Source organism: Rattus norvegicus, chromosome 15 (assembly GCF_021556685.1).
Source record: "Rattus norvegicus strain SHRSP/BbbUtx chromosome 15, alternate assembly SHRSP_T2T, whole genome shotgun sequence".
Taxonomy (NCBI): Eukaryota; Metazoa; Chordata; class Mammalia; order Rodentia; family Muridae; genus Rattus; species Rattus norvegicus.
The window spans coordinates 17,643,136-17,669,957 of NC_141548.1; the positions used below are offsets into that span (position 1 = coordinate 17,643,136).

The following is a 26,822-nucleotide window of genomic DNA, read 5'->3' on the forward strand; positions in this document are numbered from 1 at the left end:
AAGAAGGAAGTAGTAATAGAATGACCCCTAGTGACATTCTGCTCTAGTCACAGATCAGTGCCTTACTCGGTCACCATCCAAGAAACTTCTTTTGGCAGATGGGAACAAATATAGAGACCCATATCCAGACATTATGCAGAGAGAGAAAGAGAGACTTTGGACCACACAGTTCTAAATGGGAGCCCTCCTCTCAGAGCTCGGGGAACTCTGTGGAAAGTGTAAAAGCCAGGGAGGATGAAAGAGAAGAGGACAAATCCTTCTTAATCAACCCAGCAAAGCTAATGTGAACTCACAGGGACTGAGGCAGCATACACAAGGCCTACACACATCTGCACAGGTCCTCTGCTGTAGAGTATAGCTTTCAATTCAGTATTTTTAAATTTTAATTAATTATTTTACTTTACATTCCTCACCCCCCCCATTCCTCTTCTCCTCTCAGTCGCACTGTTACAAATCCTTTCCTACATTACCCCCTCCCCTTCTCCTCAAGGAAGCCTCTTCTCAGGGTACCACCCCAATCCTGGGACATCCACAACCCCGTAGGACTAAGCACATCTTCACTGACTGAGGCACAACCAAGCAGTCCAGGCAGGGGAAGGGGATATAATGGCAGGCAACAGAGTCAGAGATGGACTCTACTCCAAATGTTAGGGGACCCACATGAAGGCCAAGCTACACATCTGCTTCAAATGTGTAGGGGGCTCTATGTCCAGCCCTTGAATGCTGGACCAAAGGGTTGATGGTTAAGTCTCTGAGCCCCTCTGGGCCCAGGTTAGTTGACTCTGTAGGGCTTCTTGTGGTGTCCTTGACCTCTCTAGCTTGCTTAATTCTATCCCCCACTCTTTCACAAGACTTCTTGAGAACCTCCTGATGTTTGGGTGTGGGTCTCTGCATCTGTTTCCTTCTGCTGCTGGATGAAGCCTCTTAAAAGACCTTTATACAGGGCTCCTGTCTGCAAACATAGCAAAGTATCATGAATAGTGCCAAGCATTGGCTCTTTCCGGTGGGATGGGTCTCAGGTTGGGCTGTTTCCTCAATCTTGGCTCTATCTTTATAGGCAAGACAAATTTTGGGTTCAAGGTTTTGTGGGTAGGTTGATGCCCCCCTTCCCTCCATGGAAGTGGAGTTGGCCACTTCAGTCTCCACATATCTGACTGGTAGGAATTCAATTTCATTTTTTATGGGACTCCCAAGTGGGGCAACAAGTGGGCTTCTAATTTTTGTGCCTTCTTTTGGGCTTTTCCTCTTCTGTTCATATGCTTTGTCCAGTTTCAGTGTGATGGTTTTTGTTTTATTATATTTTATTTTGGTTAAGAAAGAAGAGTGTTATTGAAGAGAATGAAATTAAATGTTGTGTTTAGGGAACTTTCCCAATTAAGTGCACAGAATTACACAAAAGAAGGAGAAAGGGGTGCTGACTTAACTAACATAGGGCAATATGTTGATTTCTCATCAGTGGATGTACTACTTACTAACTATAACCCAAGAGCTGAGAGTCTGTCCTTTTCCTTTCGCTGTGAACGTTCTAGTGCTGAGTTTGACCTCAGTATGGACATGCTTTGTTCTGCATTAAAAATACATGCTTAGCAAACTCATATCAGTATACCAGTGACTTCCTCTGATCCCCACAGATATAGCTATGTGCACTAATGCTTGAAGTCTTTTATTGGACCTGCTGAGAAGCTGCATCGTATTTTATTCTGTGGAGAATTGAGATGGTTTCCAAGAAACTCTCTCAGCTCCAATTTATAATCTCCCCAAGTTAAGATGCCCCCGAGCTGTATTTAGCTAGGATTGTAGCTTTTTTTGAGAGGAATTGGGTTAGGGGAGGGGGTAGTACAGAGATAGGGCACTTTGATCTTGTAATTAAAGAAAACAAACACAAAAACAAGTGTGTGTAAGGGGGAGGCAGGTATAAAAGGAGGCCTGTGCTTAAGGCTTCTTACTAGCCATTGTCGTCAGGTGTGTAGGGACAGTCAATAGGTTCTGTCCTTGTACTGAGCTTTTTGCTATGACACTGTTGAATGGTAGGGATATTGATAAGTTAGAGAAGGCTTTTTCCAAATATTGGAAAGCTTTCATTATAGTAACTGTTGTTTTGATTCTGCCAAGGAGAACATTCTAGGGGATATCCTTGGGTCTAGCTGGCCATAGAAGGTAAGAACCTGCCCTAATAGCCCATCTTTATTCTCACCTGGACTACCTTTAGGGTCACCTGGGAGGTTGGTGAACCACACCTGTGGCTGTGACTCTGGGGTGTGTCCAGAGTTGTTTATTTAACTCAGGAGAAAGATCTCTTCTGGGTATGGGAAATACCATGCTCAATGGCTTGGGGCCTTGATGGCATAAGGTCAAGAAGAAACCATCAAAGAGCTGGTATCCCCATTTCTGTGTTTGTCCCACAATGATGTCAGCTGCCCTGCCCCCATATGCTCTCCACCTTGATAAAAGCAACAAGCCCCCTACGATGCTGCCCAAAATAAGCCTGCCTTTAGATTGTTTCGGTTGGAAACTTTGCCATATAATTACATAAGTAACTGCCACCCCTACCTTGTGACAGGACCCTGACTCTGGATAAAGGAGCCATAAAGAAGATACGTCTTGAAGAAGTTTTTGATGGATGCATTCGGGAGAGGCAGGGATGAGCAACGCATATGCAAATTATGAAGTATTGAGATGAGAAAATGACACAAACAAAGGGCAGCTTTAGACTGAACTGCTAGATAAGGCATCTCTGAAGAGAAGACACTGGAATTGAGACCTGTGTGGATTGAGGAACCACGGTACAGAGCAGCAGAGAGAGGGAATAGCAAGTGCAGAGGCCCTAATGGTGACATGGTAACAAAGAGCCACTCAACATCCAGTAAGTTCCAGTGCACAGCACTGGTTAAAGTAGGCTGCTGGAGGGGAGGGCTTAAATTCAAGTTCATATCGCTTCCTCATGATTCGTTCTAAGAAATAGCACACTGGAGAATCCTGAGTAGTGAAACTGTGAAGGAACTGGAGAAGATGAAAATGCAGCTAAGCCTCTCCTGAGTATATACTTGAAGGACCTTTGTCCGTACATGAGGATGGCTGCATACCCACATGCGCTTTGCGGCACTGCTCACAGTAGTCACAAAGTGGAACCAGGATAGATTCTTATCAGCAGATGCCTGAGAAAGGAAGCGTGTGAAGTATGCACCCTAGAGCTTTACTCCGCACACAGGAGAATGAAATGACATCATTTGTAGAAAAGGGCTGTGGCGTTAAACGAAACGTAGGAATAAATGCGACAATGTCACAAGATTCTCTCGTGTGCAGAATGTAGGGGGTTTTGTTTTGTTTTTCTTTTTTTTTTTTCGGAGCTGGGGACCGAACCCAGGGCCTTGCGCTTGCTAGACAAGCGCTCTACTGCTGAGCTAAATCCACAACCCCTTGTTTTGTTTTAAGACATGAAAGTATTCAGAGAAGTATGTAGAGAGAAAGGGAGATCAATAGGAAGGAGGGGACAAGACAGGTTAAGGTCAAGGCATACCACATGAATGAAAATGGCATCTAAAAACATAAACTTCATCCTCGCTGCTTACAAACCGCTCATCTGGCAAGCACCCAATCCTGATTTGAAGGCATGGAAAGAGCTCTTTCCAACTCTTTAAATGCCAAACAACAGCTCAAAATGACCACATTTGGAAATTTCAGTGTGAGTTTTGGAGAAAAAAGGCACTGCTTGAACTGCAGCACTGGTCTTTTAAGACACTTGCCTGCAGAAGGCTCCTTTTTCAAACTGTCCATGAGTCAGTAGAACTGGCATCTTTGAAGCAGACTCTGGAAAATTACACTATCCTTCCAGGGAAGAACTCTTTGGAAATGTTAAGAGAGAGGGGTCACGGGTAGAGGGAGAGGGAGAGGAAGAGAGGAGAAGGAGAAGGAAGGGAAAGAGAAAGAAGGGAATATGCAGAATATGTAGAACACCTTGGTTCATACAAGTTATTGCAGGAAAGAAAGCATAAAAAGGAAGGAAACAGGCAACAGGCAAACGGTAGAGTCCAGACTCCCCCAGCTTAAAGGGAAAGAAACCACTGTTGGTCCTCATCATAGTGTAGCGATTCGTCCAACTTGTAAATAAGACTTTGCATACTTAAATTTCACAAATACAAGTAAGAATTGGATTTGGGAAAGCTGTGAGTCAAAGAAGGGAAAGAGAGGAAATGACACATATGCAGACAGGGGGCGGGGGTGAAAGAGAAGTGTTCTTCATGTTACCACATTTTTGGGTCCACCGTAGAGATCAGGAAGCTCAACTCGTAATTACTACAAAACTTTGCCGAGAAGTAAACAGTGAAAATAGCATCTAAAACCAGGTGTGCCCGATACAAGAGTGTGTTCAAGTGCTCTCTCTAAAGATCAGGACCTATCTGTGAGTTTTCCACTGTAACCTATAAGAATGTCTTTGTCTCTCCGAGTAAAAGCCTGACTTGTTCTGATGGATTGGATCCAATTAATGGCACTTAGATAGCTAGCTGAATGTTGACAAAAGTTCTGTAGAGGAATATGACAGGCTTTTTCTCCCCTTCTGCATGAGCTGTTAGGAGCTGTCCCATTGCTCTGTCTGTTTCCATGGAGAACGGTTCCAGCATCATGAGCTCTGTGACTCTCCTCTGCTGCTGTGTGAAGGGGCAGCAATCCTGTCAGCACTCCTCCCTGCTTTCACTCTCAGCCTCTCATCCTCTCTGCTCTACCTTGTCTCAGCCTCTCTTTTAAATTCCATTTCTTTTGTTTCTCTGTGCATGGTCATATGTACGGGTGTACGTGCTATGGTACTCGGATGCTTGCAGAGGACTTTTGGGGGCTTTTTTTTCCTCTTGTTACCATGTGGGTCCCCAGGCTGGAACTCTGGTTCTTGAGACTTGGAGACGTTGCCTGCTCGGCTACTCCATTGGCACCTCGGTTTGTCCTTCTGGCCCATGTCTAACATTGCCATTGTGACCTGTGATTTTTGCAATTCGATTTCTAAGTTTTGCTTCTTAGGAGTTAGTTTTAAAATCACTAACAAAAATATTCAGTGTTTACGGGTAAATGAAATAAAAAATTTTAAAAAGAGGTAAGCTTTCTGATATTAGAGAGTCGATGATCGGTGCAAATATGCACCTAGTTATCTAGGTTTCTGTATATGGAAAATAACAACTTCATATGTTTGTTGCCAACTTTTAATTTCAATTGAAAATATATAGTAACTTCTCAAGTGTGAAAATAATGGACTAGGCAGCATATTGCCTTCTGCCCTACAGCTATGACAAAGCACTATGACCAGAGCAGCTTATAGAAGGAACAAGTTATTTGGGCTTATGGTTCCAGAGCGTTAGGGTCCATCACCATCACGACAGGAAGCTTGGCAGAAGGCCTGTGTTGCAGCAGGAACAGCTCTGTTGAGCTCATGTCTCAACAGAGAGATAATGGCACCAAGCTTCCAAACCTGCCCTCAGGAACACATTTGCTCCAGCAATGCCACAAACCTACTAAAACAGCTCTACCCATTAGACTAAGATCATAATCATCTGAGCGTGTGGAGGGGATTTTGAGTCAAGCTGCCCCAGATTAAGACTTGGGTCCAGTGACTTAGTGTCAAGGTTGCAGTTTTTGTTTTATTTTTGTTGTTGTGTACAAAAAAATTAAACTACTACAACAACAACAACAACAAAAAAAAAAAAAAAACAAACTAACCAAACAGGGTCTTATATTCCAAGTTGGCCTGGACCTTTTTGTGTACCCCATACTGACCTTGGCCTTGAACTCAGTCTTCCTCAGCCTCCCCACTGCTGGGATTATACATCTTTTTCTTTTCTTTCTTTCTTTTTTTCTTTTTCTTTTTTTCAGAGCTGGGGACCGAACCCAGGGCCTTGCAGTTGCTAGGCAAGCGCTCTACCACTGAGCTAAATCCCCAACCCAGATTATAAATCTTTGATACCATACTCTGCAATGTCTGGTCTTTAAGTAACCTTTCTAAGCTTTTGTGAAGGAAAATCTTCCCTCATTTTAATTCATAATTGTGGGTAACTGCTACAGGAGACTGGGCCAGGAACAAAAGCCACATGGAAAAGTATTCAAACCCAGAAAATCTCACTTGAGACCAAAATCTCAGCTTGACTTCCTCTGTGGTAAAGATAGCCCCTTCCTATTCTTAGCCTGCAAATCCCCAGGGCACATAGCCTGTGATTTTCCTCCACCCTCACCTCCATCCTTCTTGGGCAAGTCAGGTAGCCTCTTGGCCAAATTACAGGTTTAAACGCCTGGAATCCCTTTTCATGGAAGTGAAGCATTCCCAGCCCCCAGTCCCAGCCAATAATGTACTTTCTTGAAAAATACCTCCCCACTCCCCTAAGGTTTGTGTAGCCCTTGTTCACCCTGGGTAAAGAGAGCTGCAGTTTCACGGAATATCATCTAAGCACGGTTTCACAGAATAGTGTCTAAAAGAGGTGTTTCACTTCCCACAGTAAAGAAAAGCTGTAACATTGAACAATCATCTCAAAGAAGACACCCCACCCCCCAACCCCAACTCACTCTGCTGGACAGAGATCTGAAATCTTGTTAACTCACAGAGGTTCCCAAATACCCCAAGTGTCGGATCTAAGCAGCGGGATTCATAAAGTCACACCATGAGATAGGTCTCACCTGGGAGGTTTATTCTGGGAAAGTGGAGGGGATATAGAAAAAAGAAAAGGGGGGAAGGGAGAAGGAATGAGGTCTTTTATCAGGGATGTGGCACTTGCACAGGAGGAAGACATGTGACAGGAGGTGAGAGTGGGAAGTAGGCAGCTAGTGATGAAGTGTCCTGCCATCTCTGGGTCCCTTGGGCTGGCCATAGAGATGCTAGATTGTCCTGTTGTTGCCAGACGCTTTGAGCTGGCTATGGAGGTACCTGATTGCCATCACCAAGGACAAAAGCAAAGCCAGGCCCACACATAAAAATAAGAAATAACAACTTTGTTTAGATGCTTACCATGTGTCTGACAATGCATTTATTTTTACAAAGATTACCTCACTTTATCGTCACAGCGCTCCCATTGGGTAGATTTTGCTATTTTTGTCAGATGATGAAATTGAAATTCAGAAAGCTTGATGGCTCACTCAGGGTTGCACCCAGTTAATTTACTGCCAGAGGCTAGGTTTGAACCCTTGTCTTAATGACTCAAAAGCCTACACCTCTAGACTCCTAAAGTGGTTGAACTAGAATCTTGGGAGTTCAAGAAGGGAATCTCTGAAGTGTTACACTTGGACTGAAGGAAGGCACTATAAGTGTGTAGTCATTATTCTGAGACATGATAAAAGTTACAGCTGAGACCTGAGGCTATGGCCTTCCAGAAGTGTGAAAATTTTCTTTCAGTTAATGTTTCTAAAATTATCTTAGAGAAGGCAGTTCTGTGGTAGTGTATATTCCTAAATTTGGATCTGTAAGGGCAGAGGAGTTGCACTGTAATGCTGGGAAGGCATAAAAACAAACAGGGGAAATGAGAGCAGATGCGACCTGGGGAGAGGAGGCTAAGGCTCTTGGGAAGGACATTGAGAGAGGGATGGAAAGATGCCCAAGCACTGGAGACAAGAACATCGGCATCAGATCTCAGCAGAGCTACCACAGGCCACATCCAGAGACTCCTAAAGAATGCATGGACTGGTGATCACGGTGGGTAGTGGCGAGCAGTGAGTGCAAAGAAGGAAGGGGAAAGAGACAAGATCTGAGCTGCATTATATATCCATCCAGGAGAAAAATGTCCTTTCTTCATCTGCTGAGGGTGAATAGCCCAGCAAGAGCTCTGTTTTATTTTGTGTAACTTGTTCCCATCACAGAGGACCCTAGAGGGAGTCCTTGTAAAGACCTGACAATGAGGTTGGCCCAGAAATTGGCTTAAAGGCAATTCCATTTTATTTCCCTTTTTGATCTTCACTGACCACAGCCAACAATTACAAGGAAGGAAAGAAAGAAAAGTCAGGGAAGAAAAAGAGAAAGGAGAAAGCACTTGTTTCTAGGTTTTTGTGGCATCTGCTATAGGGACAGTAAGAGATTTCTTGGCCATATATATTCTTAAGATAAGACTGTGTTTCATTACTCATTGATTTTAGAGACATTGATGGGAATTTTGTTTTACTTTTGGTGTGTTTGGGGAAGTGGTGTAAGTGCACATGTGTGCACTAGCATGTGGAGACCAGAGGACAGTTTCTGATGCTATTCCTCAGACACCATTCATCTTTCCTTTCCTTTCTTTTCTTTTCCTTTCTTTTCTTTTCCTTCATTTCTTTCCTCTTCCTCCTCTTCCTCCTCTTCCTCCTCTTCCTCCTTCACCACCTCCTCATCTTTCTTCTTCTTCTTCTTCTTCTTCTTCTTCTTCTTCTTCTTCTTCTTCTTCTTCTTCTTCTTCTTCTTCTTCTTCTCCTTCTCCTTCTCCTTCTCCTTCTCCTTCTCCTTCTCCTTCTCCTTCTCCTTCTCCTTCTCCTCTCCTTCTCCTTCTCCTTCTCCCTCCCCCTCCCTCCTCCCTCTCCCTCCCCCTCCCCTCCCACTCCTCCTCCTCCTCCCCCTCTTCGGCTGCTGCTGCTGACAGGATTTCCTACTGTCCTGGAACTCTCCAAGAAGCCTGGAATGATTGGCCAGTATTCCCAAGAATCATTCTGTCTCTGCCCATATCCCTTGCCCCACTTCTGGGATAATAAGCAGCCTGCCACACTTAGATGTTTTAAGTGTATTCTAGGGACTTAACATGGGTACTCATGCTTGTTAGGCAAGCACTTTACCAACTATGATATCTTCCCATTCCACTTACCCTCCTCTCCTGATGCTCTGTGATTTGGGATACCTGTGTTGTGCCTCTGGCATCGAGGAGCTGGTCTTCTGAGATGCACCCCAGTTGAGTACAGAAGATTGACCTGAAGCCAGAGTGTGACTCCTCTGTCTTAGGGGTTTTATTGCTGTGATAGAACACCACGACCAAAATCATCTTGCATGTCCTGATCACAGTCCATCATGAACAGAAGTAAAGGCAAGAACACAAGGCAGGAACTGAAGAAATGGCTGTGGAGCACTGCTACTTACCAGCTTCTTCCACATAGCCTGCTCGGCTGGCTTCCATATGGCACCCAAGACCACAAGCCCAGGAGTGTGACTACCTTCAGTGATCTGGCCCTTCTCCATCAATCACTAGGCAACAAAATGCCCTATCGGCTTGCCCACAGACCAATCATGTCTGGGCATTTCCTTTATTAGGGTTCCCTCTTCCAAAATGACTCCAGTTGCTGTCATGATAACATAAAACTAGCCAGCACATCTAGGGGACTGTACTTGACAAAGCAAGCTCTAGAAAAAAAGGCAGGTTCCAAAGCATGTGAATGTGGATCTAATGTATACTGCTTAGGTTAAAAATCTCATAACATTATTGACCTGCTCTGGGTCAGGTCCTGTGAATAATGCCTGCACATCCTGTGTTATTTAACCATAGCAATTAATATATCCGTTAATAAATACTTGGAAGTTATGAAATGTTAGTATTGAAACAGCATAATGCAGGAGGGAAAGAAAATATTAGAGAAGATAAGGGGGTCAATATAATCCAAGTATGTTATATACATATATGCAAATAATCATAGTAATGTCCACCTCATTCCCACACATGCTCACACACATGCATGCTCACACACACATATACATACACACAGATACACACACACACAGAGAGAGAGAGAGAGAGAGAGAGAGAGAGAGAGAGAGAGAGAGAGAGAGAGAGAAAGAGAGAGAGATTAAAGCAAATAGTAGCATGTTGCTTTACCTTCTTTTACCTGGAAAGATTCGGCAATGGAACTTTGGTATTTCCTTAAAGTCAAGGTAGTTTGGATAAGAATATGTTTACATGGGTGCTTTTCTTTGTTTTCATCCTTTAGCCTAGCTGAATTGTTTGTTCTCAAATATTTACTGTCAGCTTGAATACACCAAGCGATATAACATGCACTGTACAGGAGTTTTAGAGCTCTTCAGTGTTTTGTTCTGTGCCACTCTTGCCCTAGCCTTGAACTTTAAATTTAAATCCTCTTCCTTAAAATATGGCTGTGCCTTGGTTGTTTGACTCACTGGAATGCCTTTGTGTTTTTTGATATATATTTTATATGTCATAGTTTATATGGTATGGCACATATATATGTACACACAAACATGTTTCTAAATCCCCAGTTTGTCTTATCCTTTCACATTTTTCTTCCTATATGGCACATTTTTATTAGTGATGTTTAGTTTATAGATATCTAAAATTGGGTAGATGATAATGTTTTAACATCAGTTTATTTATTTCCTGTGAATGTTATCTTATGCCATGCCCATTTTTAAATAATGTAACATGTAAAATCTCCTTATCCAGATCACCCCAAAGTCCACTTTTCTGGGTGACCAGGATCATGAAGCAACAAAGCTCGAAGTGTTTATGCCTCCATGAACAATCCAAGCAGAATACATGCTACAGTTTTCCTCTTTATTTTCCTTGTCTCTCTCCACTATGGATACATGGCAAGCGGTTTGCAACTGTCTGGGTCCGTGGCAGTCATTCTTCTTTATATTTGACACTGACAGACAGTTCCATTTCCATGTTTCCAAGTAGTGGTTTAAAAATATTCTAGTCATCTGTTAGGTTGACCCAGACATCAGCCTGTGAATTCGCTGGCAGAATTTTATTTCAAGCAGGTTGAGAATTCTTGAAAATGTGTAGGACAGTTGGATCTGTATTTCGCTCTTTGAGGCATGTCATGGAAACTGAAGGGTAGAAATCAACAAATAAATAGCAGCTTTGGAAAGTACTTGCATCCCATCCATGAATTCCATGGGGCTCATGTAGTCCATTCAGTCTTAAGAGTAGTGCAGTCTATGAAGCTTGTATATGAAGTTTAATTTTCCATTTACTTCATTTGACTTCAAGAACCTTGAAGTTTCTATAGCTTTGCTTAATATCCTTCTCTGTGATGCTCCCTCTCCAGTTCAAGAGCCAGGTAGCTATTCACATCACTCATGTTCTCTCTCTCTCTCTCTCTCTCTCTCTCTCTCTCTCTCTCCTTCCTGTGTTTCCTCCCCCCTTCACTCTCACGTTTACTTTCCCACTCTCTTGTTCTCTCTCTTCCCCCCTCTTACTTTCACTTCCCCTCCCTCTCTTTCTTTCTCTCCCTTCCTCTGTCCTTCTCTCACTCCCCCTCTCTCCCTCGCTCTCCTTTACTCTCAGATGTAGCACTATTTGCTCTGCCTTTGGCCTTATGTGATTCTCATTCTCCCTTCAGTCTCCCTGTTATGTTTCTGTTTCCATTAGTATAGTTTAAAGGAATGATATTTCTCGTAGAAAATGGGATGGAGGAGGAAAGGTTATGTAACATTAAATTATTTTGCCAGGAAATGGAACACATCGAACACTAATATTTTAACAAAATTTGTCTTTGTAATATTTAAAAATATAATGCTTATTAAACTCATTGTTAATGCTAAGTTGGAAATAAAGAATTATGACTTCTTTGAAAATAAATACCACATTCACAGTGAATTTAATAAATAGGAACAGTGGAAACGAAAAATGATGAAATTCATTAATTTAGAACAAATTAGAATATCAGAAAAAAGTCCAGCAGATCACAAGATTATAACACAGAGAACAAACACACACCCCGGGGGAAATTGTCAGGATGTTATAGGCAACATTGGGTAATACAGAGCTGTGTAGCAATAATGAAGACCAGACTGAATTCATAAATAAATTAAAACATTTTCTAGTACATGTTCTGAGTTTAGGAGACTAAAAATGATTTCAAAAAACTTGGGAAACATTATAGATATGAATGACCACATTCGAAAAGAAAAGGCTGGATTATGATTTTATAAGAGATGAGAGAGTCTTTAAATGAGGAAAAAGAATACCCTTGGCAGGGAAGGGAGAGGCAAAGATTAAAACAGAGACTGAAGGAACACCCATTCAGAGCCTGCCCCACATGTGGCCCATACATATACAGCCACCCAATTAGACAAGATGGATGAAGCAAAGAAGTGCAGACCGACAGGAGCCGGATGTAGATCGCTCCTGAGAGACACAGCCAGAATACAGCAAATACAGAGGCGAATGCCAGCAGCAAACCACTGAACTGAGAACGGGACCCCCGTTGAAGGAATCAGAGAAAGAACTGGAAGAGCTTGAAGGGGCTCGAGACCCCATATGAACAACAATGCCAAGCAACCAGAGCTTCCAGAGACTAAGCCACTACCTAAAGACTATACATGGACTGACCCTGGACTCTGACCTCATAGGTAGCAATGAATATCCTAGTAAGAGCACCAGTGGAAGGGGAAGCCCTGGGTCCTGCTAAGACTGAACCCCCAGTGAACTAGTCTATGGGGGGAGGGCGGCAATGGGGGGAGGGTTGGGAGGGGAACACCCATAAGGAAGGGGAGGGGGGAGGGGGATGTTTGCCCGGAAACCGGGAAAGGGAATAACACTCGAAATGTATATAAGAAATACTCAAGTTAATAAAAAATAAAAAAAAAAAAGAGATGAGAGAGGCTGATAGCTACCTCTGGGTCTTCACTATGGCACCAGGAAACAACTGATCTTATACTCGGAAAGAGTATTGCCTAGTCTTTAGGAGGAATGATCACATGACACGTAAGTCAGGGGACTCTTAAGATCCAGACTTCATGTTTGTTTGCATTCCTGTAACCTAGAGGCGGGAAAAACAAACAAACATAAAACAAAACAAAACAAAACAAAACACCACCATCACCACCACCAACAACAACAAAATGTGTTTATACAGAGGGTTCTTTCTGTACCACTGTTACTAATTTTATCAGAAATCTATGAAAATCAATGTTCTATATGATGCAAAATGTCTCCATCCTTTTTTGTTGAGATGTCTGATTTATTTTCTTATTTCTAGAACTTAGTCCTTATCTGTGTGGTCAGTTCATGCATATTTTAAATCGATTATCTAATCAATAAGGAAATGCTTCTTCTATTAAGTTTAACTGATTTAGCAATTAGCCAAATCAGAATGTTTGGATAAGCTTCTAGCCCTAAGATACTATGCAAGCCTTCATGTTGTTACCAATGTATTTGCAAGAGTCTACATTGCACTACAGAAAGTAAAGTTTCTACAAGATGATCCCAAATCACAACTATTCATACCTTATTCAAAATGGGTTTTGTATCTCTTCAATTTTCAAGTTCTAGCTTTTTCCATTCTTTCTCCACTAATAAATAGGTGTAAATGTGTGTGCCTTCCCCTGTGCATCAGGATCATGGGGGTCCTGTATGTGACTCTTATCCATGGAAATGTACCACAATCACATGCTCTGCCCAGCCTTTCCTGTTGCTACCTGCCTTGTTGAAGAAGCATAGAGTGAAACTGGTACCACTCTTTCTCACAGCTCTCTACACACATGTCCTTCACACACTGAGAGGAGAAAATAAATGATAGGCTTCCATTCAGTCCATTAAAGAGTACCGCAGGACCTCACTATGATCACAACAAATTGCAGACAGTGCATTTGAGGGAAGTAAGCTGTGATAGCAATAAACACAGTTCAAGTTATGCAATCACCCCTATTGCTAATACTCTCAGTTTCAGTTTGGGCAGAAAAGCTCAAAAAGTTCACAGTCCAGTACAAGATCTTATAAGCGAGTAGAACTTTCTCATGGTCTCTTAGATGGTGAACTAGTTCCAAGACTAATAAAACATTCACTGAGCATGCTTACAACTGATCACTCTGCGATCAAAGGTGTGTGTCTGAAACTGTGCTACTGCTGACAGTCTTTCTGGATTATTCGTCTTCGGGGTGGGGTGATATTTTCTTCATGATTGGTTTGTACGTTGGTATTGTTGCAGCATGACAATATGGTCTTTTCTCCCAGGTAGACAAAACCAACTTTGAAAACATTCCATTTTCAGGAACCATCTAAATGTCATGGTCTTGACTACATGTCACCCACAGAGAAAGAAGTAATTCTGCTTTCCACTTATACTTATGTGGCAGTTTGAATATGTTTGGCCCAGGGAGTGGCACTATTAGGATGTGTGACCTTGTTGAAGGATGTTGAACCCTCAGCTCCTTTTGCACTATGCCTGCCTGGGCACTGCTATGATCCCCCCTTCATGATAATGGACTGAACCTGTAAGTCAGCCCCAATGAAATACTGTCCTTATAAGAGTATCCTTAGTCATGGTATCCATTCACAACAATGCAAACCCTAGCTAAGACAGTTTATGATACTCAATTCTATCTCCCCTCTCTGTAGTCTCTACTCTACTCCTGCAGCAACTACAAGCTGCATTTCCTTCTTGCCTTTCTGCAAGCCTGTGGAATGCTCAGCCTACCTCCCTACAGTGCAACCAAATGCAAGACTTTGGTGCCTTGAGGCTGATAGGCTGGACTAGTCTGAAGGCAAGAGACCTGGGGACCCTCAGGTTTGGGTTGGTGTACCTAAAAATTTAAAGAGATGCTTCTGTGGAGAAACATTTCTTCCAAATTGGGATAGAGAACAGTTTGTAGGAGTGCTCCCAGGGCTTTCCCAGAAAGCCTTTTGGATGGGATAAGCTAATGCTGTCACCTTGGGATAGTTTACCCATATTAACTTGAATTGTTGCTCCTTCAGATTATCTGCCTCTCTGGTTTGTTCAAAGCCTAGCAAAGAAAATAAATATAAATCAAACACTGATCACATTTCCCTAGGATAATTAAGTAACTTCCTTACGTGTTAGTTGAATATAAGAGTTGACGTGTCCTGTGTACCTTGAAAAGAAACCATTGTGTCTTAGCTGTGTCACTAGCAAAATGGCCATGTTTAGGGAGGCAATGTGTGAATGAAATATCACGTTTGGATGTCATCTGGACTAAGCTAGAAAAGAAGTCACAGTCTGACTTTGTTTTTTCCTGGTAAGAGATCAATACTGTCTAGACATGGTCTCATTAGGACTGTGCATTGACTGGGACTGAGATTCCTGTAATCTGGGCTGGGGAATGGGCATCTATGTTGCCTAGTATTATATAGAACTCTGTATCCACTGGGGGTCAATTCTATGTCTTCCAACCGTTCTACACACTGCCTGGTTTTGTGGTTTTGCCAGAGGACAGATGATACCCATTTCCAACTCAGATTCTGAGTCCAGCAAGTTCTGGGAATTGTTCTCCATGATGTTCTCCATGGCTGGTGAGCATTGCACAGGGCCCAGGGAGTGCTGGCATCACCCTGGGCTCTACTATCCAATCCAAGACAGAGGCTGAACTCGCCTCTTTTCTGTCAGCCTGCAGTTAATTTCTGCAAATTAGCTCTGCATCTATGGGGATGGTATTATCCTTCTTATATTATTTAGTGGCTTTATCACTTAGGACTACATTACAGCAATTTGAATATATTTTCAAGCCAGGATAGTTTATGATTCTTATGTCGCTCTGAAACCGAGACGTCCTCTGCCCTCCCTGTTAGGTGTTCAGACTATGGGATGTGCCTGGGATCCTAAGTCCTTCATTTGTTGTTACTTATTGGCATTTTTCAAGGATGTGGAGCGATGTTTGAGGCACTGAAAGCAGGAGGTGACCGAGCCTTACCAGGCTTCTGGCAGTGGAATAAATATCTGTGCTTTGTCCAGTGTATTTACTTTCCAACTTTAGGCAAGATGAGCCAGACATTGAGAAATAATGCTGATTATGCAGAGGAACACTTCAGATAAAAAGATCTTTCCCAAGAATCTAAGTGTTCCAGTAGATTAGCATTATCGATCACTCACTTCCCTCGGTCTACAGATGATTTCAGAATCCTGAAACTATTTTTCTCCCTTGTCTAGTCTAATTACCAGAACAAGGGATAATCTAATTAAAAGACAACAAGGATGTGTTCTAATTGTTCTAATAAATTATGTAAATATACAGTGCGTGCGGTAGCTTCTCAATAGGGATGCATTCCGTAGACTGACAGCTGTTTCTTTACTGCCACACTTTACAGTTTATTTCTCCTGAAAGATAACTTGTGATGGCACAGTGAATTATTCAAAATATGCTGGATCTATCACAATTTCAGCTTCCATGCGGTAAAATGGAATGAAGAGTTGCATGTTGACATCTTTAGATAAAACACTGAACCAAACAGAAGAATGTAAAAAAAGATTAATAGAATATGAAAAGGAAAAAATAAAAATAGTCTTGTAATGACCTTTTATTGTTGACAATAGTTTAATTTATTCTATTCTATGTGTCTGGGTGTTTGCCTTTGTGTGTGTGTGTGTGTGTGCGCGCGCGCACACTCACATACACCATGTGCATGTCTAGTGCATGAAGAAGCCATAAGAGACTAATGGATCCCCTGAATCTGGGTTTGGCACAGTTGTGAGCAACCATGTGATGCTAGGAAATGAACTAGGATCTTGGTAGAGCAGTGGGTACTTTTAACCACTGAGCCATCACTTCAGCCCCTAAGTTTGATAGATGTGCTTATTTCTACATCCGTAGGTGGCATATGTGCTTGTTCTCAGAGGCCAGAAGGGAATGTCAGATCACTACGAGATTGAATCAACAGGCAGTTCTGAGCTTCCAGAAGGAGATGCTAAGAACTGAAGTTGGGGATGGATAGTACATGTTCTTAATCACTGAGGCATGTCTCCAACCCTGTCATGACTTGTTATTTCATTATCTAGTAAGTCCTCTGAGATGCCATTAGTTGGTGCAGTTCAAGTCTAGCCATGTACCACACTTTACTTATTTTTTTGTTGTTGCTGTGAATAAAACTCCTAGTACAAATGACTTAAAAGGAGCAACTGTTAGAACTATGGTTTCAGAGGGGTTTTGGTTTATAATGTTAGGGAGGTGGGACGAAGTCCATGATGGTGGGTGTGTATGGTGGGGCTTCTCACATCATGGCAGGGATTTTTCTAAAACCTTCAAAGGTTTGTTCTTAATGATTCGTTTCAGCCAGCTAAGCTCTAGTATCAGTAGCAGGGACACAAGTTCTAAGTATAGGCCCAAAGGGGACATTTTATAATTATGTGATATCACATTACATTGTATGTTGTTTAGATAGGATATAGTGTTCTCTGTAAAGTCATCTCATGTTACAGACAAAAGGGTGCTTCTACCTACCCACTTCCACCTCACCACCATAGCATCCTCCTATGCTAGGGTATCAGGTCTTCACAGGACCAAGGGCCTCCGCTTCCTTTGATTCCAGACCCCAAAAATTCCACCAGAGAACTCCTACAGCTGATAAACAATGGGTTGACAAAGGAATTAGGGAAATGACATTCTTCAAAATAGTCACAAATAACATAAAATATCTTGGTTAACACCAAGCAAGTGGAAGATCTATGTGACAAGAACTTCAAGTCCCTGGAGAAAGAAATCCAAGAAGGCCTCAGAAGATGGAAAGATCTCCCATGCTCATGGATTGGCAGAATTAATGTAGTAAAAATGGCCACCTTATTGAAAGCAATCTACAGATTCAATGCAATCCCCTTCAAAATTTCAACTTAATTCTTCATAGAGGTAGAAAGAGTAATTGTCAAATTGATCTGGAATAACAAAATACCCAGGATAGCCAAAACTATCATCAACAATAAGAGAACTTTTGGGGAAATCAACATCCCTGTATTTATTTTACAGAGCAATAGTGATAAAACTGTCTTGTATTGGTACAGAGACAGGCAGATAGATCACTGGAATAGAATTGAAGACCCAGAATTAAACCCACACACCTATGCTCACCTGATCTTTGAGAAAGAAGCCAAAATCTTTCAGTGGAAAAAAGGCAGCATATTCAACAAATGGTGTTGGCTCTAGTGGTGGTCAGCATGTAAAAGAATGCAAATTGACCCATTCTTATCTCCTTGTAAAAAAGTTCAAGTCTACATGGATTAAGGACTTCCACATAAAACCAGATACTCTGAATCTAATTGAAGAGAAAGTGGGAAAGAGCCTTGAACACATCGGCATGGGGGAAGATTCCCTGAATCAATGACTCAGGCTCTAAGATCAACTGTAGACAAATGGGATCTTATACAAAATTGAAAAGCTTCTGTAAGTCAGACTCCTTTTATAATATAATTTTGGCATAGCATGTTGCATAAACAGATGAGAAAGCGAGGCTGTACAGAAAATTAGTGTCACAAAAAATTCATTTAGGTGGAAAAAAAATCTGTGTTCAAAATGAAAGGAAATAAATAAATAAATAAATGAAAGGAAATAAATAAATAAAAAGAAATAAAAATGGATAGTGCCACTCTGAACCTGTTTGAGAAAAGCGCATGTCCAAGTTGCCTCTTTCTCCCTCTCACATACCTGCGTCTGAAATTTAAAATTCTAACAAGTAGGAAAAGTCTTACTTCACATCTGAAATGACTAGGGAGGACTTCTGGAAAGAGCGCTTGGTGGGATACATTCCCGCTTCTGAAGAATTGACTCATTCACATTGCCAAATCGGTAAGCACTATACACTGATGGCACTGTATGCGCCAACAGTACTGTACACCCTGATAGCACTGTGCACATTAACAGTTCTATATACACTGACAGATCCATACACACTGACAGCTCTGTTCTTACTTATGGCACTGTACACACGGACAACACTATGCACACAGACAGCACAGACAGCTCTGAACACACTGACGTCTCTGTACACACTGACAGCACTATAAACACCCTTGATAGAACTATACACCCAATAGTCAGAGAGACAACACACAGAACAACAGAATATTATGAGACAAAATGATGTGAATTAAAAGAGTAAATATGTTAATAGATATGGGACACAATTATGTTTCCTTCCAGTCCGATTGCTTCAGGCTCTAACCAGTAGCTTTGGCTACTTTTCCTGTCGTTAATATAACATAACTACTGACATGTTTCTTTTTGATAGGCAGTTTTTAGATTTAGTTTGTTTAGTTCTTTAACAGTTTGATGTTTAAGAACCGAAGAACCTGGAGCTCAAGAACTGTCTGATTGGTTAAGAGTTCTTGGTGGTTTTACAGAGGACCTGAGTTCCATTTCTTGCATGCAAGTATGTCATCTCACAACTACCTGTAACTCCATCTCCAGGAGGATCCAATGCTCTGGACTCTGAGGATACCTACACTCACATGGACATATACACAATTTAAAAATAACAAAAGTAAACTTAAAAGAAACAAATAAATACACAAATAAGTAGATTAAATTGAAGAACCTGACCAGATTGAATCTTGTCACTTTATTTTATTTTATGTGTGTGCATGTGTGCTTGTATGTACACATGTGCACATGCATTTGGACTCCAGAAGTTCTTCATGTACAGCATCTTACTTTATTGTCCTCCACATTTTTTTTGAGAGGGGGACTTTCTTTACATTTGGAGATCAAAAGTTGGTAAGGATCTTCTGGTCTCTGCCTCCCCATCTTTATGATTACAGACATAGACCACCATGACAACTTTTTACATACATTCTGGGGATCTGCTCTCTGGTTGCGTATTTGTGCAACATACATTTAAATGACCATGCCATCTTCCCAGTCTCCATGGCCAAACATGTATGACTCCCTAGAGGCAGCATAAAGATGACAAACACTTCTTTCAAACAGTTGGACTAAAAATAAACCAGGAAGTAGTTAGGCACTGTTGTTATCTTTCCTTATAATTTACAGTTTTTTTTTCTGTTTGCTTCTGAAATGATGGTTTGATCATTTGATGGAATCGAAGTGTGTTGGCTATACGCCTATAACTATTCAGCGCCTACAGAAATGAGTTCTGTTTCCTTTCTCGAAAAGCCTTAGGTGCCTGACAAATTGTCCATAGGGCACCATAGAACCTGCATCAATCTGAATGTCTCTGGATAGTGAGAATTTCTGGAGAGTAGAGTGCAAATTTGACAAAGTATACAATATACATCTTCTTCGTTTGTAGCCAATGGCATTGGTAAATTTTCCCTCAGTAAATAATGTGAAATGAATGTTAGGAAATTTTAATGTTGTGACAAAGCTGTGGAAAAGTTGAAGGCCTTCCTTTCTCTTGCTGTCTGCTACTTTGCTCTGATCACAGTACAATATTCCTTTCATTAGCCACAGAGACACTGAAGTCACACAACAGACAGGGTGGAGCTCATGCACACTGGAGTGAAGGCAGAACTCATAGAGTTTTCTTTTACTCTTTTTGGCCATTAACACACTATAACACTTCAAAAATTAGATTTTCATTAATATCAGACTGAAGAGAATGCTAATAATTCATTGAAAGCTACTTTAAATGAGTAGGAGTGTGGTAATCAGTGCTTTAAATGTAGCGGCTCCCTGCTATACACAGAATAAAGTTTAGATGAGTTTTAGCCCCCTGCCTTCCCATCTTTCCCACACCATGTCCACCTGCTTCTGAAGACATTCTGACCCTCAGACACCTGCCTGTTAGATTTGACTTTTCTCCATTGTCTCATTCTAATCTTTGGCCATTAGTCAAAATAAGAATATTTCTCTCACTATCAGATGTTGCTGTAATTTTTTTTCACATATCTATTCCTCCTGCTAGAACCAAATTATTCTGGTGACATTTCAATTCAAGAAGGTACAGTCTATTATGTACTTTTCTTCTTGAGTTCCTACTGACACTCAGGAATTTACAGCTTTCAAGGACTGAATGAAAATATCAGTCAACAGTCAACCTAGAATCCTATAACCGGTGAAAATGTCCTTCAGCAATGAATGGAGGAGTGGAAGGCAGGCTTCTTTTCTTAGAAGAAGGAAAACCAAGAAAATATACTGCCAGAAAATCTTTCTAAAGAATGAAAACAGTTAAAATGGAATCCTGGAACACCAGAATGAAAAGACGAAATGATCTTGACAGTTGTAAATGGTGTTCAAAGGTTAAACGCACTGATAAGAATGGGAAGCAGATATGAAGAGAAAAAGTTATGATCATTATTTTATGAATAGAGGTAAGGATGCAAAGAGAGATTTTAATTCTTATTTAAACTATAAGAATGAAGATACCAAGAATCTATTAATTTTATGAATATATATAATATTTAACAGACATAATAAAACTGTGCAGAGTGGTGCTCTAAAAACACTTTGGATATGCCAAATAAATTACTCAAATAGCTCACAAATAGTATGGAAAATAAAAGGAACAAATACAAAGAGCAAAGAAGACAAACAAAACATAAGATGTCTTAAAATAAAGTGATTACATAGCTAGATGTTTATAAATAAATCATTTGAGTATGAAACTTAGCTGAGCTGTTATCAGGCTGTAAGAACACTTTACTTGAAATAACTGGAGGTAGACTTAAAGCACAATAATAAAAGGCATGTGTTATAAAAATACTTTACTGGGATGGAGAGATGGCTCAGTGATTAAGAGCACTGAATGCTCTTCCAGAGGTTCTGAGTTCAAATCCTAGATGGCTCACAACCATCTGTAATGAGGTCAGATGCCCTCATCTGGTAGGTCTAAAGACTGCTACAATCTATTTATATATAATAAATAAATAAATCTTTAAAAAACACTTTCCTGCAAATAAAGCAGGAATAGATGATTCTCTCTGAAAATCAGTAAAGCTGACAAACTTCCAACAAAGAAGACTAAAATGAAGCATGAAGCAAGGGCAATCAATACAGACACAACAGATATCACAATTACAATGACAGAGCACTGTACTTACCCAACATTTGACAGTTTAGATAAATACAACACTATTAAAAAATTAAATTCCTAAAGTTGATCCATAGGAAATAAATAATATAAATAACTCATAACAGCTAAGGAAATTGAATTCATCTTTTTAAAAATGTACAAATATTTAGGCCTCAATACATTCACTGAGGAATCCAATTTTTCACTATTTCTTTCTAGGTAATTTTATAAACATATTACCACTATTTCCCAAAAATCAAAAGCAGTGCAAAAACTAAATAAAATTCTTAATGAAATTTTAGCAATCAAAATTTGAAAAAAAGAAGAATTATACATCATGGTAATATTGAGTTTTTTTTCAGAGATGCAAGCCTGGTTCATCAGTAAGTGAATTAATATAAGTCTGGTTTATTATTAAAAAAATTAATCGATAAAATTTATCACATTAACAGATTCATAATAACATGAATATAATCAATAAGGAAGAAGCATTTAACAAATTCAACGCTGATTTTGGAAAAGAACTTTCAGAAGTATTGAATTTTAAGGGAACTATCTCAAATTGATAAACAGTATCTATAAAAACCCACCACGTATCTGTGAATGACTGGGTGGGCCATATGCTGCCAACTCTGAAGACCTGAGTTCTACCCACATGGTAAGAGAGAACTGAGTCCTACAAGCTGTCCTCTAACTACTATGCCAGTACTATGATTCATGTGCACATGCACACATGCACATGTGCACAAAGAAATAAATAAATAAGCAAACCCACGACTAATATCATACTTAATGGTGAAAAAACAGCATATTTCCCCAAAATGTTAAGAAGTATCTCATGCACCTGCAGCGTGGCCATCATGACTAATACAGCCACTACAACTGTTGCAGCTCCTCACGTTAGAGCTAATGGACACTTGTATAGGATCAAAAATTCACACTGTGGTGAAAAGTTATTAAAAAAATTCTCAAAACATTTCTGAGATTTAATCCTTTTGTCATTCTGGTAGTGGAAAACAGAGTTTGGAATTACACTGGAAGGAAGAAAGATTACTAAGTGATGTCAGATTTTACTGAATGGGAGTACATAACAGTGCCAGTTCCTGGAGGAGAGGAGCCTGAAGCATGAATGGATTTCTTGGATTGATTTCAACTCTTTTAAACTTTTTAATCTTCAATTTTTTATAAGGCTGACTTCTGTTTAGAGAAGTGCTTTGAAAAGTTAAACCCATTTTTCTAATCCTGGGTATTTTGGCAAATGAAGAATTTAACTTTTTTCGAAGACTAAAGAATAATAAAGATGTTTGCGGTATAAATAAGTGAAACAAGTGCAAAAGATCTGTGCTCTCTGCTACTCGCTAGCACACGCGGAGCTCTAATCAGAGCAGTTAGAAAGCAAGAGAGGATGAACGGCAGACGGAGAGAAAGGCAAAGGCAAACATGGGTATTTGCCAATGACACGATTTTCTAAGCAGAAAAAACCTTAAATGATCTGCAAAGTAAAGAGGACACATAAAACCAACTCCTAAAGTTAGTGAGCAAACTCAGTAGAGTTGTGGAATAAGAGATTAAAAAAAAAAACCACAATTTAAAAAAACAACACTGTGATTCTGTGTGGTAGCAATGACAGTGGACACTGAAATTAAAAATATAGCATAATTTACATTAGTATCATATGTAAAATGTTCAGATGAGTCTAATGAACTTGCATGCCAAAACTGTACAATGCAGATAAAAGATGTAAGAGAAAATGTTAATAAACGCAGGGGCACGCTATCCTCATAGTTTTAAGGTCTTCCCAGAGTAAGGATTGCAATTGTGTCCAAAATTACGTGCAAGTTTCATGTCTTTCCTTTTAAAGTCTTAGTTTATAAAAAGGCAAGATTAGGTTAAAAGTTATTTGCCCACAAAGTAATTGGAGTAGCTAAAACAGTGTTGAAGAAGTACAATGGATTTGAATGTTTCAGTTGACCACATTTTGAGACCCAGTATAATGCTATAGAATGAGTATCCATGAAGAAATCGATATATAAGTCAATGGAAGGTTTCCTCAGAAGAACAGAAGACAAGAGTAAGAAATCTTTTCAAACCGTGTCCCTGAAAAGAAACAAAGGAACAAAGCCTCTTGTATTGGGAAGACATAAACCAATCCCAATATCAATTTGAAGAAAAACTGAAAAATGGGTAAAACATGCTAATAAGTCCCCACAAAATATACCCACCAACTGGAAAAAAAAATTTGCTCCAGTAATCTAGTAGCTAAATGAGTGGTACATTCCTCCTGTGGGTACTCCTGACCAAGGAACTTGATACCTATAAATAGTTGGTTAAATTAATTAAAATAGCACAAGAAAAAAAGACTAATAAAATTAATGTTTGTGGACTGGACTCTGATATTTTGAATGGGAGATAGCCTATCTGAACAGGATCCTGTAAATTTATCCTTCCTGGAAATGCTGTAGCCATCTTAGTTTACATAAGTACACACGATATTGTTTGATGGGAATGAAGTTGCCTACGAACTGTTATCAGAATGTGTCCCTGTTGTTAGGCAATGGATGACTATAATTACAGAAGCAGCTTCAAAAGCCAGAGATTGACTTAGAAGGGGGATGGTGCGATTCTAGAAAAGGATCCAGAATTATTGTCACTGAGAATTAGGTGGGAGTTAAGAAATAGTAAGTGAATATCGAAAAGATTCTAAATACCTCTGAGATGCCCAGTCCTTGCCCTCTCACTCTCCCTCAGGAGGAAGGCTACAAAGAGTAGCCCAGGACATGCAAAGTTCAGCAGAACTTCAAGGCAACAGGAAACTTAAGTGGACTCCATTATGGGATCCTGTTCAATCCAGGTCTAAACAACCCCTGTGGTAGAAAATCTGTCCAGCCCAAGAAAAGAAACTTAGAAATACCAATAACCATGGCTCTTCTAAACCACTTCCACTAGGACTGTATAAACCAACCCTAATACCCTTATGAACTGATACTAACGCTGGCTACTACTGACATGTGGACCCTCAGCGCTCATAGGCCCTGTGAGCTCAGATTGGCCATAACTATAAAGAACACTCTGAATCTTGAATGCTTAACATAAAAATTTTAATGTATCGTAAATTTTATTACATGTTGAAATATTTTTTGATCTATTGGGTTAAGTAAAATGTATCTTAAAAAATAATTTCTTAAATGAATAAAGAACAGATTTCTTCTCTAGTGAGAGCAGGAAACCCAGGTTTGTGCAGCTTAGAGCAACAGGGTGTCAACCTAAGGGGAATGAATGACTCCCCAAGTGAACAAAAGATTCTGTGTCCCTCAGCTGATGTGTGTGAGCTGTCTGGGCATGTATGCTTTTGTGCCACTCCTTTGTGTCCATGTGTGGAATCATAGGGGATCCTTGGGTATTAGTCTTTGCCTTCCACATTGTTTAAGAAAGACTTTCTTGTGTGCTGCCGAATGCACCATCCAGGCTGACTGGTCCATGAACATCTGGGGATCATCCTCTCTCTGTTTCCCACTTCACCTTCAGCATATCAAATACAGCATTACTGCTCTTGCCTGTATGTGAGCTCTAGGGTTTAGACTCGGTTCCTCACTCCTGTATGACACCTGAGGCCCTCGTTTGTTAAAATATTGCACACACACACACACACACACACACACACACACACACACACACACACTGCTGAATGACAGAGGAGGCTGTTTTGATATTCGTATGAATTGTTTCATTTTCCAGTTTACCTTGAACTATGAATTAAATTATCCCAGATATTGGGACATAAGAAAGATGTCATTTGCCTAATACTGTGAGTTCATCCAGTGTGTGTTGAGCCATTCCCTGAGGAAGAGAATCCAGGATCCATAGTTTAGAAATTGATTTAGGGAGCCGGAAGGGAGCTTAAAGGATGTATAAGCACGATGGCCTGAGTTTAGATCCCAGGAACCATGTAAAGAGCCAGCCAAGGCCATGTGCCCCTCTAATGTCAGCACTGCTTGTGGGCATGGCAGCGATGGGGAGAGTTTGCTAGCTGCCAGCCAGAAGAAAGTTTCCAGGTTTGTTGAAAAAAACCATCTCAAGGGAATAAAGTAGAGAATGAAAGAACAAGATGCCCTGTGCTGTCCTTTAGTCTCTGCATGTGCATGACACAAATACATATATATTACATAGATATGCACTATACATACATACACATAGAGCGGAAAAGACAGAGAAAGAATCAGAGACAGAGAGACAAAACAGGCGGAGACAGATTATGATTTACAGCACGTAGCTGATTCTGCCCACGTTTCCTCGTCATTGAAACTGGAATCAAAAGGACAGTGTTGGGGAGGTCCATGTGAATGTCTCATAACTCAGTGTGGGAAAATGCTTAGATAGTGCCAGGCATAGAGCAAGGCTTCTCACAGCGGGCTAAGGACCACAGTTTCTATATCCACCAGGACAGCCTGTAAAATAAGTACAGGTGGTATCTGACTTAAGATGATGTGGCTTCATGATTTTTTACCTGATGGAGGTACAAAACAAGACTTCAAGTTCTCAATGGAGATCTCTTCCTGGGGTAGTGACAACGTGGGCATGTTTCTCTCTCTTATGCTAGGCCATGGGAATGAGCATGGTTTCAATCTTCCATGAGACCACGAAGGGATTGTGCCACTAAGCTGGGATGAATAGTCAATGCACTGTCTACTAATGGTATCTTCAACTTGTGATGGCTTTTCTAGAATACACACCCACTGTAAGCCAAGGAGCATCTGTAATATTATTGTAGGCTCAGAGAGGAAGCTATTGCCTGGGCCTGGAAAACCTCTAATGGTGAGATGTTTCTATTTTGCTATCATGCCTCATAAATTGTGGCCCCTGGTTGCTGGAAGCAGCTTTCTAGCACACCTTAGGGGTTTATCACACGTGTATACGCAGTGGGTTGCTAAGAGCTGGGCTCTGGGTGGGAGTTTTTACGCCGGGATCCTGATCTCACCTCATCAGTTGGTGGACACAGGTGAGCGGTTCTCTACAACTGTGGTCAAGACTGTTTTCCCAAGACTCATGTATTCAAGTTTGGTCCACAACCCATAGTTCTGTTTGGCTGGACTAGAGTCTTCAGGATGTGAGATCTAACTGGAAGAAGTTAGGGCATTCAGAGATTGTCCTCAACAGGGATATGGGCACACAAGCTCCTTCTTGTCTATCCTTTTG

General features: G+C 40.7%; 1 protein-coding gene across 9 annotated transcripts in view; it reads left to right on the forward strand.

Annotated features, from left to right (window-relative positions):
- Fhit (fragile histidine triad diadenosine triphosphatase) overlaps positions 1–26,822 on the forward strand; it is a 1,549,291-nt gene that overhangs the window by 386,123 nt on the left and 1,136,346 nt on the right. The window contains 1 exon segment of one of the 9 annotated variants that reach the window (NM_001431357.1): positions 2,561–2,863. The gene's annotated coding sequence lies outside the window, so the exon portion shown is untranslated. 9 annotated transcript variants of the gene reach the window in all.